General features: G+C 41.0%; 1 protein-coding gene across 2 annotated transcripts in view; it reads left to right on the forward strand.

Moving 5' to 3' along the window:
• The window catches only part of LOC134541016 (alpha-tocopherol transfer protein-like), a 79645-nt gene that overhangs the window by 38222 nt on the left and 25232 nt on the right, over positions 1-16191 (forward strand). The gene's annotated exons all lie outside the window — the stretch shown is intronic.

Genomic DNA, 16191 nt, shown 5'->3' on the forward strand with positions numbered 1-16191 from the left:
TAATGGCACAACAGATAACTCAGCTCGAGCAGACTTTCAACAGTGTGTATCAGCTGAAACTGAAGAATGCCTACGAATGATTAAGGAAGTAACAGATGCTACAAACTGTAAGAGTGCCTCCGAGGAGGTCAAGGTAAAAATCTCTACTAACGGCCACCCAAAATTCAAGCTCCCCACCTGCTATGACCAGTCTTCGTGGACAGAATACAGGCGACAGTTCGAGGCAGCTGCTGAAGTGAATGCGTGGAGCGAGGAAGAGAAAACTACATCACTCGTCTTGGTCTTTCGAGGATCTGCCCTATAACTGCTGTGGACCATACCAGTTTCCGGGCTACAAGGACTATGCTGCATTAGTAGAAGCTCTTAAACTGAGGTATGGTGACCGACACATGGGTGAGGTGTGCAGGGCTGCTTTCAAAACATGTCAACAGCGATCCTCGGAAACACTCCAGGAATTCGAAGGTGGCGTCGAGAGACTTGTGCAACTTGCTTAACCCGGAGGCCCCTGCAGAGCTCCGACAGAAGCTAGCGTTTAGTACAATTATAGATGGACTCGTGTATGCAGAGATCCAGCAAAACCTTCATTTAGTCCGCCAAAAGAGCTGCGATGCTCTTGTTCACACCCTGGAAATTGAAGATGCCTGCATTGCTTCAAGGAACATGAGCATTAGGGCGAGGCGAACGGTAACAGGAACTTACCACGTTGTGAATGCCATTTTCAGTAGTTTAACGAAGGAAATATTCTTGGTGCATTAAGAAAGCTGTTGCATGGTTTACAGTTTCGGAGGTCTGAAAGTCGCCCTCTATGCTTCGCATGCCGATAACGAGGGCATATCCAGAGCTACAGTCAAATCGTGCCGACGAAATTACAGTGATGTGATAGAGTTAAGAAGGTGGAGAATCTTCGGGTTCGAAGAACAGGAAGTCGCTCACGAAGCTTCGCATACCAAGAACTACGGCATATTCAATTGAGGTGCCCGGAATGGGAACGTACCTAGTGGGACTGTCTGATGACAAAAGAGACGCCACGATAACCAATAAAGAAGAAGGGGGTCCAGAATAATCTCAAAGAAGACCTAATATCCCAAATTGTTGGATTACGGCCATGAAGTTATATCTGTCATGAAGGGTCATATCAAGTACACGTAGGATGACATCGCAGCACGGACAACAGCAGCATATTGTTACCTGTTCGGGACAAACAGCAGGTATAAGGAGGGTGCACTGTTACGAGGATACTAGAGACGAGGCATCGAGGCAGGCCAGACGGTCCGGCGAGCCGGCCATCGCAGCTGGTGTTCAAAAGGAGTTTTCACCTCCTGGAATGGTAGCTCCAATACCTCCGCTGTAATCCTTGTCTCTCGAGTGTTTGACAGCACGTTCCCAGATCCCTGTCTGAGTTAAGTGGCGTAACTGGTACGCCTTTGTTCTCGCAGCTTCGAGTGTTCAGTCGGGGATTCTGACGACGTGACACTTCAAAAGGCTGCAAGATCTTTCCGGGTCGGGACTAGGCAGGTTTTTAAGAAAAAAATAAATTTTGTCTGTAAAGTCGGTTTATGGACGATAGTTTAACGTGACAACGTCATAACAAAATATTGATGAAATGATTGCATACTTTATGAATAAAATTAAATCATTTTAATTTTAATAATCAATGAATAAATACTTGAAATTATACGAGTAATCAGATTTTTAAAATGCAAGAATAATTAACCTTTATAGCCGAAATTGTTGTTGTAATAAGCAATGAAAACCACATTAACTTTTCTCTTCACTTTATAAACAGTCGAGTGGAAGAGAGATAGATGCGGCGCAAGCGTACAATGAGCGTAACGGGGCACAGCGTAACGTAACAATGAGCGTAACGGGGCACAGCGTAACGGAACAATGGGCGTAACGGGACACTTTTTCGTGCGTGCAGCCGGCGTTCATCGATTTATTAGACGTTGTCACGTCAAATGTTGACCTGCGCGGGGAGTCGTGAAGTGACGGAGGATGGTGGCGGCCCTGGCGGATCCGCGTGAGTGACCTGCGAGGGCAGTGAAGTGAAGATGTTAAGTGAACCCTTGGCAAGCGATGGCGGGCGACGAGTGACGGGCTTCGTGTGCAAAGATCGTTGCATCGTGGACCGAAGGCTCTATGAAACTGGGATGTGTTTGCGACGTGAATGGTGAGTATTGCGAGGCAATGTGTTGAAACCGAAGTGCGCGGTAAGGTACTTGAATGGCGAGAGTAGATTGTTGACTTAATGAAAGTGTAATTTATTTGTGGACAGACATTTTTAATTTTGGTAATGTTATCAATAGTATATATGTTCGATACGAAATAAAACTCTATATAATTAGGCTATCCTTTCCTGGCCTGTTTCCCAATCATAACACATTAACTCTATTACCTGCCAATTTCCGTTAACATGTTATTCTGATATTACTTATCAGTAGTTGGAAATGGGGGGTTCAAGCACAGGCGCAGGAGCCAGGAGCCCGCCATCTTGGATGACGTCATCGGCGGCCATCTTGGATGACGTCATCATGACCTTTGACCTTGACCTTGTCAATCTATGCTAATCTATGCTAATCTATGCCAATCTATGCCAATCCGTATGCTAATCTATGCTAATCTATGCCAATCTATGCCAATTCGTATGCCAATCTATGCTAATCCATATGTTAATCCATGCTAATCCATATGTTAATCCATGCTAATCCATCCACCATTTTATATTTCTAGAAATTTCCACCAACTTCGAATCGTGACGTCACCGTTGCACTTTTCGTCACGGCCGCCATCTTGGATTCGAATTTTTTTTTCGAACTTTTGAAATTCGATGTAATCATCAGCCGCCATCTTGTTTCGTCTGCTGGTGGCCGCCATCTTGTTTTCGTCTGCTGGTGGCCGCCATCTTGTTTTCGTCTGCTGGAGGCAGCCATCTTGTGACGTCATATAGTTCTGTTGGTCGCCACCAGATAGCAGCAGGGATTATTTTATTTTAACTAAAATATTTTCAGTGCCGAGGCTGGGATTCGATCCATGGGACGTGAAAACGTCCAGGATGTCGTGGTTACGAGGCGGACACCTTGACCACTAGACCACGAGACCAATTGGGATATGGTGGAATAAATAATCTATATATGCCACGTAGAATAAATAATCTATATATGCCACGTACTGACGTCAAGTTTTATGATAAAAGGGGGGAGGGTGTCTTTGCCTTCCCAAATGCATGAAATTCAAATTATTATTATACCATCGCCATCTTTAATTCTAGCACAGACTACCAGATGGCGCCAAATTCAAAATATTAGTTAGGGAGTCGGCAGGCAGGTGTCGCATGCCGCCATCTTGGTTCTCAAGTTGGCTGGTAGATGTCGCTAGTATCGCGCGCCAAATTCAAAAATTAGTTGCCAGAGGCGCCGCCATCTTGGTTCTCAAGTTGGCTGCTAGATGTCGCTAGTATCGCGCGCCAAATTCAAAATTAGTTGCCAGAGGCGCCGCCATCTTGGTTCTCAAGTTGGCTGGTAGATGTCGCTAGTATCGCGCGCCAAATTCAAAATTAGTTGCCAGAGGCGCCGCCATCTTGGTTCTCAAGTTGGCTGGTAGATGTCGCTAGTATCGCGCGCCAAATTCAAAATTAGTTGCCAGAGGCGCCGCCATCTTGGTTCTCAAGTTGGTTGGTAGATGGCGCCACCGTCGCCATATTTTAGTTAATATAATCGATACCAGATGACGCCACCGTCGCCATTTTTAGTTCCTAGTGTTGCTACCAGAGTGCCACTGCCGCCATCTTTAATTCTTAAAGTTACCGCCGGAGTGCACCACCGACACCATCTTTAATTCTTAAAGTTACTGCCGGATGACGCCAAGTGTTATGTAGTCAGTCTAGACAAGTCGGGATAAGTTTGGAACCTGTAGCCATATTATTATTAATTAATAATGTATGTTTATTAAATATGATAGAGTATTTATAAAATATTGGTGTTGTGTAGAGTCTCTCTCTCTTCTTCTCGTAGTGGCGGAAGACATCTCGAAGGTAGTGTTACAATTTATGTATTAAAGCAATCACTCTAGCTGAGGAGGTTAATAACTTATAGTTACAATTCAATAATAGCGGCAATTAAATGTTTTGAAATTAAAGCAAACAACGTAAATGTTAAACACATATTTATTTAAATCTTATTACAAACAGCAAGGGGTAAGAACAATCGATGATTTAAAAGAAGTAAATAACGAGTAATAAAAGTACATAATATTCACACACTACACATCATAGTGACAAAGGCAACATTAACTCGAGACCCAATTATACATAGTAGTATGGATGGTCGAATAGCCAGAATTTTAAGTAGCTGAACATTACAATGGGCGCAATGGAATTTTCCATACATTTTTATACATTTATCCAGGCGGTTTCCATAAGTCTTTTAAAAGTTTGTTCAAGCTAGGACAGTTTCTTTCATTATGTAAATCAACAATGTTGGCACTGCACAGTTCACTCAAGATAAATTTTTGTTTGTCTCCTAGAACGTACACTAAATATCCTTCTTCAGGGTTGATGATGTCACATAACACTGATGAGATTTGGTCAAAGCTCACTTCACCTTCGTTCCACGAGAGTCCATGCACTTCATAAGTCAGTTTACGATTCTCGCTTTGCGACAGCCTGTCTAGTTCGGACCAGTCACATGGCGGTTTGAATATGTATTCGTAGGTCCTTAATACATCACCGTCCACGATGAACATTGGTGCAAGTTGCTTAACCACATACCCCTTTTGTGATGTGAGGCACTGAATGTTGCAGAGAAATAATGTCATTTTTGCCAGTACTCACGATAACTGATGTGTGAAGCTGTGCTAGCTCTGCAAGGCTGATGCTAGTTCTACAGGTATGACTGCAAGGCTGCAGTGCTGATGTTGTCTCTAGGATGCTGAATGTCAGACTGGTTGTAACAACCTTTGGTGTCGTAGTACACACAAATTTATAATTCGTCTTCATCACTATCCCCCAAGCCACTATCCGTTCCTTCATCCACATCTTCGTTCGCCTCTTGCGCTTCCTTTGCGGCCTCGATGCAGGTCATAACAGCCTGATATAAATAGGTAATAAATTCCTCTTCCTCAGGGAACTCAGCGAGAATGTTGAGGGTGGAGGATGTAAGGTGGTAATGTATATCATTAAAGTCCATACCTATGTAGCGACGTACTACCTCCATTACAAATTCCCGAACATCGTCCATCGTAACACTGTTTAAATTACAATCGCAAACACTCTCCGCGTAAACACTGGTGGAAGCCATGTTGACTGGAGCTTGGTCAAAAGCAGAATGAATTCTATACCTACCACGTTAGCATGGAGATGTTGTCAGAGCCCCCCCACACCACTGGGCGGCAGTTACGGTGACCCCGGAACTCGCTCGAAATATCCTGCACAACACATTCCAAAAACATGACGTAGCCTATGGTTGACGGCACAAACACCCTGAGTGGCTCTGTGTGTTTCCTCCTGCCCGAACACGCGCTGCTGTGAAAGCCTCTTCCCGAGCACAGACGTCACTCCCGCAGCAGACAAAACAGGCGTATGCTACAGGAGCTAGAACAATTGAATAACCAAATATATTTAGACTACCCAACTACATAAATGACATGAGATAATTTCTGTGCGATAATCGTACTTTAAATAATGCAATGTATGTATAAACAATAATCATGACTAAGTACTTGAAAAAAAAAATATGTAAATGAGATGTTATTCACCTTTAGCGCTTCTCGATTTCTGTATCTGCTACCCACGAATTAAATTGAGACGGGAAACCCCACCATTTCACAAAAGGCCGGCCATTTCTTCGTTTGAGAACTTTTTCCACCAAATATAAGTCCGGATACATCGTAGGCTGGATCTCTTCAGCATAGAAGCCACCACGAATAGGCTTGTGGTCCAAGTCTTCGAGGTAGTAGGTCCTGGGTTTCGATTCACGAACATGTGTCACACGGAAAAGTTCAGAACTCCAATTCATCGTGAAACCTTTCTCAAAGACACCTTTCTGCTTGGAGATTCTCACAATGTCACCAACATTAGCTTTATGCTTGCGTGTATCTTTCTTCTTCGTGTTAGTGAATACAGTCCCAAGCAGACGATCATCCTTTATATCTGTCGATGGTACATCCTCCATCGAGTACGACGTTAAAGTCGGTAAAGATGCCATCGAAGTCTCAAGAACAGGCAGTTACGCGACTTATGCACCAGAAGAAACAAACTAGGTGATCCGTACACCGTCGACGGCAGTAACAAATTGAGCGTCCTGCTGTCTAGGACTCGTTTTTATACATTAACTGGTTTGAATAATACGCTAGTCAAATCAAGAACAATTTACTAAAATACTAGAGTCAAAACAACATTAAAAAAATAGAAGTACCATCAACAAAAAAGGCAGCAAATTTGGAAGCACCGACTACGAAAAGGCAGCACATTTGGAAGCACAGACTACGAAAAGGCAGCACAATAGGAAGCACCGACTACGAAAAAACAGCACATTTGGAAGCACCGACAACGAAAAGGCAGCACATTTGGAAGCACCGAATACGAAAAGGCAGCACATTTGACAGCACCGACAACGAAAAGGCAGCACATTTGGAAGCACCGACTACGAAAAGGCAGCACATTTGTAAACACCATCAACAAAAAGGAAGCACAATCGGAAGCACATTCATAGAAAAGGAAGCACAATCGGAAGCACAATCACAAAAAGGAAGCACATTTGGAAGCACAATCACAAAAAGGAAGCACATTTGGAAGCACAATCCACAAAAAGGAAGCACATTTTGAAGCACATTCAACGAAAAAGGAAGCACAATCATAGAAACAACGCACAATCGGAAGCACAATCAACAAAAAGGAAGCACAATCGGAAGCACATTCATAGAAAAGGAAGCACAATCGGAAGCACAATCACAAAAAGGAAGCACATTTGGAAGCACAATCACAAAAAGGAAGCACATTTGGAAGCACAATCCACAAAAAGGAAGCACATTTGGAAGCACATTCAACGAAAAAGGAAGCACAATCATAGAAACAACGCACAATCGGAAGCACAATCAACAAAAAGGAAGCACATTTTGGAAGCACCATCAACAAAAAGGAAGCACATTTTGGAAGCACCATCAAAAAGGCAGCACATTTTGGAAGCACAATCAAAAAAGGCAGCACATTTGGAAGCACCATCAATAAAAAGAAGGAAGCACATTTTGGAAGCACCATCAAAAGGCAGCACATTTGGTAACACAAGTTACGAGAACTAAGTCTTAGTTAGAAATCAGAATGCAAGAAATAAAAACATTAAATTTTTACTTTTTAATATTTAATTTATTTCTTAAGATTATACAAATAGAAGTAAAATAAGCCATTATTGTATGTAGCCAGCTTTCCTCAGTTCTTCGAGTATGAAGGATATTTCTTTTATGCACGAATAGTTTCCTGCACAAAGCGAGCCATGTAGAAGTCTTAGCTGGTCAACCAATATGTTTGGATCTTTCCACGATGTGTAATCAATCTCTTCTACCACCATTTCACTTGCTTGTTTATTATAAATACTTTTAATATCACAATCGTCCCAGTGATCATAATAAGCGTTATCAGATTTATTTATTATAACACATCGTTTCCATCGTTTCGGTCTCAGGACACCGTTACATTCTTCGATCTTGTCAGCTTTAGGTGCTTCATCACAGTCTATGCTTTTGTCAACAGCCTCAGAGTCACTGTTACAATCACTGTAGAAGACATCCTCTTCACCCAGATTACCATATGAATTCGATATCGATGATGTCGAAGTGCCATTATCGTCTTCATGCTTCCTTTTTAGGAGTCCATCATTTTTACAAAGTAAGAAAGATCTACTTGAATTCGGCTGGAATGTATTCTCACTTTTCACGTTAAGGATTCTTCCATTGTCTTCATTCTTCCATAAATCATCATCGTCCTTCAATTTAAGTTCTTCGTCGAGATCGGAAGAGCCACGAACATAATCTCTCTCAAGACAAGGAAAATTATTGTCGTAATGCAGATCACTATTCCTTAGTCTAGTAGATCCATCGTTGTACTCTGGCTTGTACGCAGGCTTAACGTTACAAGTTCTGTCATGTCTTTTTAAGCTCTCTCTCCGCGTAAACGACTTGTTACATCGAACGCAACTTATCATATTGCGTAGTGGATTTTTAACACAGTCATTCTTCTGGTGTTGTCTTCCATTCTTTCTCAAGATAAATTCTTTGCTGCAAAACTTACACCTGTGTCCTTTCGATACAGCGACAGACACCGAATCAGGATTCATATTAGTTACTGTGACTAATGTTAGATACAAACAGACAGTTTTCCAATTGGAACCATTACTTAAATATAATTTTTTAAATATTTCTTAAGCGAGAGTTATCTCATGCAAAGGTACTTGTTGTAAGTAGTTCTGCTTTTCAACAACAGATGACACCACGTATTGCTTGCAGGTAAATATTATTTCTTTCTTTCATGCGGGATGCAGGATTCTCACTAACGATCGCAATACAGGGATGGCATCGCTAGACTCCAAGGAGAAGGTAGTTTGTTCATCCAGTTAGTGTTTCTCAGATTTCTCAGGGCATATATTATTATTATTTGAATGAATACTGATTTTTTTTAAATTCCACCTAATAAAAATAAAATAGAAGCACTCAGAGAAAACCATCAGGGATGATGTCGTTTATAAACATCATAAATTACCATTTTTTTTTTTAAAAAGTCCAAACTTAATCCTGATTAAGCAACATGAGAGTTCTAGCACAAGCCCGCTTGTGAACTCTTTGCTTAAGCAACATGAGAGTTCTAGCACAAGCGGGTTTGTGAACTCTTTGCTTAAGCAACATGAGAGTTCTAGCACAAGCCCGCTTGTGAACTCTTTGCTTAAGCAACATGAGAGTTCTAGCACAAGCCCGCTTGTGAACTCTTTGCTTAAGCAACATGAGAGTTCTAGCACAAGCCCGCTTGTGAACTCTTTGCTTAAGCAACATGAGAGTTTTAGCACAAGCGGGCTTGTGAACTCTTTGCTTAAGCAACATGAGAGTTCTAGCACAAGCCCGCTTGTGAACTCTTTGCTTAAGCAACATGAGAGTTCTAGCACAAGCCCGCTTGTGAACTCTTTGCTTAAGCAACATGAGAGTTCTAGCACAAGCCCGCTTGTGAACTCTTTGCTTAATCAGGATTAAGTTTGGACTTTTTTTAAAAAAAAATGGTAATTTATGATGTTTATAAACGACATCATCCCTGATGGTTTTGTCTGAGTGCTTCTATTTTATTTTTATTAGGTGGAATTTAAAAAAAATCATTATTCATTCAAATAATAATAATATATGCCCTGAGAAATCTGAGAAACACTAACTGGATGAACAAACTACCTTCTCCTTGGAGTCTAGCGATGCCATCCCTGTATTGCGATCGTTAGTGAGAATCCTGCATCCCGCATGAAAGAAAGAGATAATATTTACCTGCAAGCAATACGTGGTGTCATCTGTTGTTGAAAAGCAGAACTACTTACAACAAGTACCTTTGCATGAGATAACTCTCGCTTAAGAAATATTTAAAAAATTATATTTAAGTAATGGTTCCAATTGGAAAACTGTCTGTTTGTATCTAACATTAGTCACAGTAACTAATATGAATCCTGATTCGGTGTCTGTCGCTGTATCGAAAGGACACAGGTGTAAGTTTTGCAGCAAAGAATTTATCTTGAGAAAGAATGGAAGACAACACCAGAAGAATGACTGTGTTAAAAATCCACTACGCAATATGATAAGTTGCGTTCGATGTAACAAGTCGTTTACGCGGAGAGAGAGCTTAAAAAGACATGACAGAACTTGTAACGTTAAGCCTGCGTACAAGCCAGAGTACAACGATGGATCTACTAGACTAAGGAATAGTGATCTGCATTACGACAATAATTTTCCTTGTCTTGAGAGAGATTATGTTCGTGGCTCTTCCGATCTCGACGAAGAACTTAAATTGAAGGACGATGATGATTTATGGAAGAATGAAGACAATGGAAGAATCCTTAACGTGAAAAGTGAGAATACATTCCAGCCGAATTCAAGTAGATCTTTCTTACTTTGTAAAAATGATGGACTCCTAAAAAGGAAGCATGAAGACGATAATGGCACTTCGACATCATCGATATCGAATTCATATGGTAATCTGGGTGAAGAGGATGTCTTCTACAGTGATTGTAACAGTGACTCTGAGGCTGTTGACAAAAGCATAGACTGTGATGAAGCACCTAAAGCTGACAAGATCGAAGAATGTAACGGTGTCCTGAGACCGAAACGATGGAAACGATGTGTTATAATAAATAAATCTGATAACGCTTATTATGATCACTGGGACGATTGTGATATTAAAAGTATTTATAATAAACAAGCAAGTGAAATGGTGGTAGAAGAGATTGATTACACATCGTGGAAAGATCCAAACATATTGGTTGACCAGCTAAGACTTCTACATGGCTCGCTTTGTGCAGGAAACTATTCGTGCATAAAAGAAATATCCTTCATACTCGAAGAACTGAGGAAAGCTGGCTACATACAATAATGGCTTATTTTACTTCTATTTGTATAATCTTAAGAAATAAATTAAATATTAAAAAGTAAAAATTTAATGTTTTTATTTCTTGCATTCTGATTTCTAACTAAGACTTAGTTCTCGTAACTTGTGTTACCAAATGTGCTGCCTTTTGATGGTGCTTCCAAAATGTGCTTCCTTCTTTTTATTGATGGTGCTTCCAAATGTGCTGCCTTTTTTGATTGTGCTTCCAAAATGTGCTGCCTTTTTGATGGTGCTTCCAAAATGTGCTTCCTTTTTGTTGATGGTGCTTCCAAAATGTGCTTCCTTTTTGTTGATTGTGCTTCCGATTGTGCGTTGTTTCTATGATTGTGCTTCCTTTTTCGTTGAATGTGCTTCCAAATGTGCTTCCTTTTTGTGGATTGTGCTTCCAAATGTGCTTCCTTTTTGTGATTGTGCTTCCAAATGTGCTTCCTTTTTGTGATTGTGCTTCCGATTGTGCTTCCTTTTCTATGAATGTGCTTCCGATTGTGCTTCCTTTTTGTTGATTGTGCTTCCGATTGTGCGTTGTTTCTATGATTGTGCTTCCTTTTTCGTTGAATGTGCTTCAAAATGTGCTTCCTTTTTGTGGATTGTGCTTCCAAATGTGCTTCCTCTTTGTGATTGTGCTTCCAAATGTGCTTCCTTTTTGTGATTGTGCTTCCTTTTCTATGAATGTGCTTCCGATTGTGCTTCCTTTTTGTTGATGGTGTTTACAAATGTGCTGCCTTTTCGTAGTCGGTGCTTCCAAATGTGCTGCCTTTTCGTTGTCGGTGCTGTCAAATGTGCTGCCTTTTCGTATTCGGTGCTTCCAAATGTGCTGCCTTTTCGTTGTCGGTGCTTCCAAATGTGCTGTTTTTTCGTAGTCGGTGCTTCCTATTGTGCTGCCTTTTCGTAGTCTGTGCTTCCAAATGTGCTGCCTTTTCGTAGTCGGTGCTTCCAAATTTGCTGCCTTTTTTGTTGATGGTACTTCTATTTTTTTAATGTTGTTTTGACTCTAGTATTTTAGTAAATTGTTCTTGATTTGACTAGCGTATTATTCAAACCAGTTAATGTATAAAAACGAGTCCTAGACAGCAGGACGCTCAATTTGTTACTGCCGTCGACGGTGTACGGATCACCTAGTTTGTTTCTTCTGGTGCATAAGTCGCGTAACTGCCTGTTCTTGAGACTTCGATGGCATCTTTACCGACTTTAACGTCGTACTCGATGGAGGATGTACCATCGACAGATGTAAAGGATGATCGTCTGCTTGGGACTGTATTCACCAACACGAAGAAGAAAGATACACGCAAGCATAAAGCTAATGTTGGTGACATTGTGAGAATCTCCAAGCAGAAAGGTGTCTTTGAGAAAGGTTTCACGATGAATTGGAGTTCTGAACTAATCCGTGTGACACATGTTCGTGAATCGAAACCCAGGACCTACTACCTCGAAGACTTGGACCACAAGCCTATTCGTGGTGGCTTCTATGCTGAAGAGATCCAGCCTACGATGTATCCGGACTTATATTTGGTGGAATAAGTTCTCAAACGAAGAAATGGCCGGCCTTTTGTGAAATGGTGGGGTTTCCCGTCTCAATTTAATTCGTGGGTAGCAGATACAGAAATCGAGAAGCGCTAAAGGTGAATAACATCTCATTTACATATTTTTTTTTTCAAGTACTTAGTCATGATTATTGTTTATACATACATTGCATTATTTAAAGTACGATTATCGCACAGAAATTATCTCATGTCATTTATGTAGTTGGGTAGTCTAAATATATTTGGTTATTCAATTGTTCTAGCTCCTGTAGCATACGCCTGTTTTGTCTGCTGCGGGAGTGACGTCTGTGCTCGGGAAGAGGCTTTCACAGCAGCGCGTGTTCGGGCAGGAGGAAACACACAGAGCCACTCAGGGTGTTTGTGCCGTCAACCATAGGCTACGTCATGTTTTTGGAATGTGTTGTGCAGGATATTTCGAGCGAGTTCCGGGGTCACCGTAACTGCCGCCCAGTGGTGTGGGGGGGCTCTGACAACATCTCCATGCTAACGTGGTAGGTATAGAATTCATTCTGCTTTTGACCAAGCTCCAGTCAACATGGCTTCCACCAGTGTTTACGCGGAGAGTGTTTGCGATTGTAATTTAAACAGTGTTACGATGGACGATGTTCGGGAATTTGTAATGGAGGTAGTACGTCGCTACATAGGTATGGACTTTAATGATATACATTACCACCTTACATCCTCCACCCTCAACATTCTCGCTGAGTTCCCTGAGGAAGAGGAATTTATTACCTATTTATATCAGGCTGTTATGACCTGCATCGAGGCCGCAAAGGAAGCGCAAGAGGCGAACGAAGATGTGGATGAAGGAACGGATAGTGGCTTGGGGGATAGTGATGAAGACGAATTATAAATTTGTGTGTACTACGACACCAAAGGTTGTTACAACCAGTCTGACATTCAGCATCCTAGAGACAACATCAGCACTGCAGCCTTGCAGTCATACCTGTAGAACTAGCATCAGCCTTGCAGAGCTAGCACAGCTTCACACATCAGTTATCGTGAGTACTGGCAAAAATGACATTATTTCTCTGCAACATTCAGTGCCTCACATCACAAAAGGGGTATGTGGTTAAGCAACTTGGACCAATGTTCATCGTGGACGGTGATGTATTAAGGACCTACGAATACATATTCAAACCGCCATGTGACTGGTCCGAACTAGACAGGCTGTCGCAAAGCGAGAATCGTAAACTGACTTATGAAGTGCATGGACTCTCGTGGAACGAAGGTGAAGTGTGCTTTGACCAAATCTCATCAGTGTTATGTGACATCATCAACCCTGAAGAAGGATATTTAGTGTACGTTCTAGGAGACAAACAAAAATTTATCTTGAGTGAACTGTGCAGTGCCAACATTGTTGATTTACATAATGAAAGAAACTGTCCTAGCTTGAACAAACTTTTAAAAGACTTATGGAAACCGCCTGGATAAATGTATAAAAATGTATGGAAAATTCCATTGCGCCCATTGTAATGTTCAGCTACTTAAAATTCTGGCTATTCGACCATCCATGCTACTATGTATAATTGGGTCTCGAGTTAATGTTGCCTTTGTCACTATGATGTGTAGTGTGTGAATATTATGTACTTTTATTACTCGTTATTTACTTCTTTTAAATCATCGATTGTTCTTACCCCTTGCTGTTTGTAATAAGATTTAAATAAATATGTGTTTAACATTTACGTTGTTTGCTTTAATTTCAAAACATTTAATTTTCGCTATTATTGAATTGTAACTATAAGTTATTAACCTCCTCAGCTAGAGTGATTGCTTTAATACATAAATTGTAACACTACCTTCGAGATGTCTTCCGCCACTACGAGAAGAAGAGAGAGAGACTCTACACAACACCAATATTTTATAAATACTCTATCATATTTAATAAACATACATTATTAATTAATAATAATATGGCTACAGGTTCCAAACTTATCCCGACTTGTCTAGACTGACTACATAACACTTGGCGTCATCCGGCAGTAACTTTAAGAATTAAAGATGGTGTCGGTGGTGCACTCCGGCGGTAACTTTAAGAATTAAAGATGGCGGCGGTGGCACTCTGGTAGCAACACTAGGAACTAAAAATGGCGGCGGTGGCGTCATCTGGTATCGATTATATTAACTAAAATATGGCGACGGTGGCGCCATCTACCAACCAACTTGAGAACCAAGATGGCGGCGCCTCTGGCAACTAATTTTGAATTTGGCGCGCGATACTAGCGACATCTACCAGCCAACTTGAGAACCAAGATGGCGGCGCCTCTGGCAACTAATTTTGAATTTGGCGCGCGATACTAGCGACATCTACCAGCCAACTTGAGAACCAAGATGGCGGCGCCTCTGGCAACTAATTTTGAATTTGGTGCGCGATACTAGCGGTATCTACCAGCCAACTTGAGAACCAAGATGGCGGCGCCTCTGGCAACTAATTTTTGAATTTGGTGCGCGATACTAGCGACATCTACCAGCCAACTTGAGAACCAAGATGGCGGCATGCGACACCTGCCTGCCGACTCCCTAACTAATATTTTGAATTTGGCGCCATCTGGTAGTCTGTGCTAGAATTAAAGATGGCGATGGTATAATAATAATTTGAATTTCATGCATTTGGGAAGGCAAAGACACCCTCCCCCCTTTTATCATAAAACTTGACGTCAGTACGTGGCATATATAGATTATTTATTCTACGTGGCATATATAGATTATTTATTCCACCATATCCCAATTGGTCTCGTGGTCTAGTGGTCAAGGTGTCCGCCTCGTAACCACGACATCCTGGACGTTTTCACGTCCCATGGATCGAATCCCAGCCTCGGCACTGAAAATATTTTAGTTAAAATAAAATAATCCCTGCTGCTATCTGGTGGCGACCAACAGAACTATATGACGTCACAAGATGGCTGCCTCCAGCAGACGAAAACAAGATGGCGGCCACCAGCAGACGAAAACAAGATGGCGGCCACCAGCAGACGAAACAAGATGGTGGCTGATGATTACATCGAATTTCAAAAGTTCGAAAAAAAAAATTCGAATCCAAGATGGCGGCCGTGACGAAAAGTGCAACGGTGACGTCACGATTCGAAGTTGGTGGAAATTTCTAGAAATATAAAATGGTGGATGGATTAGCATGGATTAGCATGGATTAACATATGGATTAGCATGGATTAACATATGGATTAGCATAGATTGGCATACGAATTGGCATAGATTGGCATACGAATTGGCATAGATTGGCATAGATTAGCGTAGATTGGCATAGATTGGCATAGATTAGCATAGATTAGCATAGATTAGCAAGGTCAAAGGTCAAGGTCAAAGGTCATGATGACGTCATCCAAGATGGCCGCCGATGACGTCATCCAAGATGGCCGCCGATGACGTCATCCAAGATGGCGGGCTCCTGGCTCCTGCGCCTGTGCTTGAACCCCCTATTTCCAACTACTCTTATCAGCTGTATAAATATCCCAAGAACATTCGATTTGTATGCTGGTATCAGATAAAAAACAAATCACATTATAAGTTCATAAAAGATTGTATAAATGCAACATCTTAGGAACCCATACTTCGTATTCTTACTACAAAATAGTACTTATTTTATGCAGCTATATGAAAACAGTTATTAAACCAAAAATATAATAGATCCATTTTTGGTAGTTAAACTTAAAAGTGCATCCAATTATAATTCGTGTAGTCACTTTTTTAACAAAAATCTTAGTAGGAGAAAAAAGTATTAAAAAAGGTTGCTGATAAATGTTAATACTATAGCAATAACTATCTTCAAAATAAAATAATTTCACATAAATGTGTTCTTACAGATTTAATATTTTTTTTAGAACAATTCTACATTCTCTTAATATTTTCACGGTTCAAATTTTTCTAGCTTGGAAATGCAAACCTTTATTTTAGTAATTTTATTTTTAGAACTTATCTGTATTTTTGGTGTGAAATCGATTATGTTTAAGGTGTTTGAATTACGTGAAAAGTGTCTGGTCTGTGAAACCCTATCTTAGGCCGTATATAGAACTACGG

Source organism: Bacillus rossius, chromosome 17 (genome assembly GCF_032445375.1).
Source record: "Bacillus rossius redtenbacheri isolate Brsri chromosome 17, Brsri_v3, whole genome shotgun sequence".
Classification (NCBI taxonomy): Eukaryota; Metazoa; Arthropoda; class Insecta; order Phasmatodea; family Bacillidae; genus Bacillus; species Bacillus rossius.